The 3,858-nt window shown below is 51.5% G+C and overlaps 1 protein-coding gene across 1 annotated transcript in view; it reads right to left on the bottom strand.

Moving 5' to 3' along the window:
- OTUD7A (OTU deubiquitinase 7A) overlaps positions 1–3,858 on the bottom strand; it is a 374,155-nt gene that overhangs the window by 9,989 nt on the left and 360,308 nt on the right. The gene's annotated exons all lie outside the window — the stretch shown is intronic.

The following is a 3,858-nucleotide window of genomic DNA, read 5'->3' as shown; positions in this document are numbered from 1 at the left end:
CAGATCTCCTCTAAACCTCCCTGAAGTGCCTGTGGTGTTTCCCAAGGGCAACTGTTCCCTCAGACAAAAAGCCTTGTTCTGGCAAGTGTCTGGGCCCACGTACCCATGGTGGGACAAGAATACTTTGCTAATCCAGGGTACTCAGCACTGCCTCTGAGATGTCACTAATTTATGGGAACTTCAAATTACCACCGTGGCCCCACAAAAAGTCAAAGTGGGGGCTTGTGGGGATCAGATGATAAAAAGAGTTTTCCCTCAGGTGTGGATGTCCATGGGACCAGCTGGTCTGTGGGCTCAACCTGTGGTCATGCCCCCAATTTCCAACGCGTCGTTAGAGGCTTTATACTTGGCAACTGGCAGAGTCCTTGTGTTGTCTCTCCTGCTTTGGGGTCAATGCTCTTTTGGTAGGAAGTGGAAAGAAAATGCAAGTCCTGGAATTTCCCATCCGTACCATGACAGTAAATCAAGGGTTATTAATTCTCATCCCCGGGGAATCTCAGAGAGTACTGGGGCTGTCAGTGACTTGTGGGGTTCAGTGGAGATGCTCCTGGCCCTCTCGTCACTTGCCTGTGGGCACTGCCTGGGGCACAGAGGCATGCTAGAGAGAGGCAGTGGGCCACAGAAAACTCTACCAGCTGCCTCCTCCACGTGACGCTGCTAATCTAGGTGAAGCATCTTTTCTGGGCTCTGGACGGGTGGCTTTGGTTCTGTCGGTGTGTGAGTGCCACCAAAAATAGTTTGCTTGTGTCTATGAGTGCCAACAGCATGCCCTTCCTCTCGCCTCAGGGTTCTGCTAGTTTTCCTGCTCTGAAATGAAAGAGCAGGCAGGCATCCCACAGAACACCACACTGGACCACACCACGGACTCATCATGCTGATTGCACCCAGGCGTGGGAGGAAAACCCCACAGATATTAAGGGCTCTACCACCTTGAAGTTTCAGGGGAGCCCATGGAGCATTTCAAGATACCCCAACATAGTGAAAGATAATTTATTACATCTAAAAAAGGAGCATGACACTTGCTGAGACGTTTGGAATTTTGAGCAATGTATATGTTGAGTGATCTATCCTCAGGCATTTACCAAGGAACTGGTAAGGCTACCAGTTTGTTAGAGGGGACCCCTGAGCCTCATCCCCATGAGCCTCATTGCTCATGGCCTCCAGCAATGTTACAGAGAGCCCCCGAGAGCAAACCACAGTGCAGAGCTAGAGGCTCTGAAACAAAGCCACGCCCTCCTCTGCATATAATTATCCTTTCTAAGAAACAGCTTTGGGCATCCTGCTGGATCCAGGGGGCCACTGAACAGATGACCAGGGGACATCAACTGACTGTAAGCCTGAGCTGCCGGTCAGGGACTGCGCGTGATCTGGCCTGCCCACCAAAGGTGAGCATAGGCACCTGTAATCTGTCATCTAGTGAAGGTGATACAGGAGAGGCTGGGCTGGAGAAAGCCCAAAGGCACACATGAGCTGCACAGGCAGGTGGCTCAGACTCCGTCACGTGCAGCTCCTACTTGTTGCTTCCTCTCCCTTGATCTACAGCTCGTGGTATATTCCCTGTGAACAACAGATGGCTGAGGGGGTTTGCAGCAGATGGTTATCTATGATTGCTACTTACAGCTGAGAGTGGGCTGTGATCTGCAATGCCCTTGAAAGATAGTGGGGAAGGGAAATCACCCCAGTGGACAGAGCATGAGCACAGTTAATGTTTATCACTTTGCTGGATTGAAAGAGAAGAATTAACCGACACTAGTGATTCTTAACAGGGGGCGAGCCCCTTCCCCCACCCTCACAGCCAACCTGGGGACATCTGGCAATGTCTGGAGACATGTTTGCTCGTCACATCTAGGTGCACGGCACTACCACCAACTGGTGGGTAGCGATCAGCCAGGGATGCTGCTAAACATCTTAGAGAATACACAGGGCAGTTCCCTGAGGAAAGGAACTGTCTGGCTTCAAATGTCATTGATGCCACTGTTGAGAAACTCTGACCTATACTGATTTATTGGCAGGGCAGTAGTTTAGCTGGATGGTCAGGCCCTTGCAAGAATGGGATTCAAAGACTGGTGACAATGAGGTATGGCACCAAAGAGAAGATAGGAGAGTGGCTCTCTCAGAATGCTGCCTGAGCATGGAGACATTTGTGCCCATTAAAAGCACCCCGTGCAGAGGAGTCTCTCAAGAATCAGGGATGAAGATGGCGTGCAGACAGCCCTTTCACTAACTGTGCTGACGTTTGCTCAGTGGGCCCCTTTACAAAGGGACCCTGGTTGTAAGGCTGGAGCCCATGGATGAGCACAACCTCACAGATTTCCTGTCTCCAAAGCCACTTCTGTGCTTGTGTGACTCTGACAACAGAGACAAAGTAGGACTCATTCTTGGGGATGGGCAGCCACACTCCCGGCGGCTGGCTGATCACACCGGACTCCTTCCTTAGGGAGGGAAAGCTATCTTCCCTCACTGAAAAGGTGTATTCTGGATTCAGAGGTGCCCCTCCCGCCTGCAGTGTCTCTGCCAAAAGCTACCATTCATGGACTCAGAGCAGGAATGCCTTGTTCACCATTATGGTTTTGCACAGTGTTGCTTCTGATGAGGAATTCTGGTTTTACAGCAATGGGATCATGCACGTGGAACTCACTACATGCCCCGCTGACCCAGAAGCAGCTGGCCTCACAGAGCTGTGGAATGGCCTACAGATTTTGTTGTGACGTCAGCAGTGAGACAACTCCCGAAAGGTGGGTGCCTGTCTTCCAGATGAGGTTCATGATTTGAATCAGCTACTGCCACATGGTGGTGTCTGTCCTGTGGCTGGGACACGTGGTCTGGGAAACAGGGGGCAGCTCTGAGCGTGGCTCTTGTCATGGCTGATTCATAACAAGAACCTGTGCTTCCCGCCCTTACTCCTGAGCTCTCTGGCTTGCAGGTCTTCGTTCCTTAGGAAGGAGCCGTCAACTCAGGCTCCTTGGTGCTACCACTGAACTGGAAACTGAGACCCACCATCAAGGGTTTCTCCAACTGCTGCATCGGGGCTGAGAAGAGATGCTCTGGCTGCCTGCGTGACCGAACCAAATCATCAAGGTGAACTTGGGTGCAAAGGAAACTGGAATGGTTGTGGAAGGAGGTTATGACCACCATCATGGTCCCATGGCCAGTTACACATGGGGACCGTGGCAGAGAGGCCTGTTTTCTTATCTTCTTCCTTGCTTGGTGTGTGTATATACCAACATACACATGTGTATCTACACGCACACACGTGCACACACACACACACACACACACACACACACTTCCAGTTCCTGCCAGTGTTGCCTTGGCAATGGTTCATCACTTGCCAGCTGCAGTTCGTTCCGATTTTGTTTTCCCCCCACACGGAAGGTCCTATCAAACCATGCCCCCTCAGAGACACCAGCCACCCCTCCTCAGAGATCTGGGCCGGCTTGGCCAGGCTCCTCCTTAGGGCTCCTGAAGCATCAGCGCCAGCCCGGCAGCCTCCCTCTGCAGAGGTCTGAGCCCAGCTGTGCGGAGCCCCTTCCTGTGCTCAAACTTTTAACCAGGCTTTGCTGCCAGCTCTGCGACCAGCTGCTCCTGCAGGGACTGTCTCCGTGTGACCGCTGTGTTCCCTTTCTGTGCATTGTCTTCTCATATCTGTGCAACAAGTTCTCCATATTCTGTTAAAGTAACTGGTATGACTTCTGGTTTCCTAAGTGACAGGCACTGATTTGGATGTCGACTTAGAGATTCTTCCCTCAAGTCCCTAATTTTATGGAACAAACAAATTTTATAGAAAACCTGGAGAGGTGAGAATGACCCTTCTCAAGGTCCTTGCAAGTTAGGGCCTGAATTGGCCAGACTGTCTGT

Source organism: Manis javanica, chromosome 18 (genome assembly GCF_040802235.1).
Source record: "Manis javanica isolate MJ-LG chromosome 18, MJ_LKY, whole genome shotgun sequence".
NCBI classification, from domain to species: domain Eukaryota; kingdom Metazoa; phylum Chordata; class Mammalia; order Pholidota; family Manidae; genus Manis; species Manis javanica.
The sequence above is the reverse complement of the archived record's forward strand: the minus strand, read 5'-3'. Positions and strand labels throughout refer to the sequence as shown.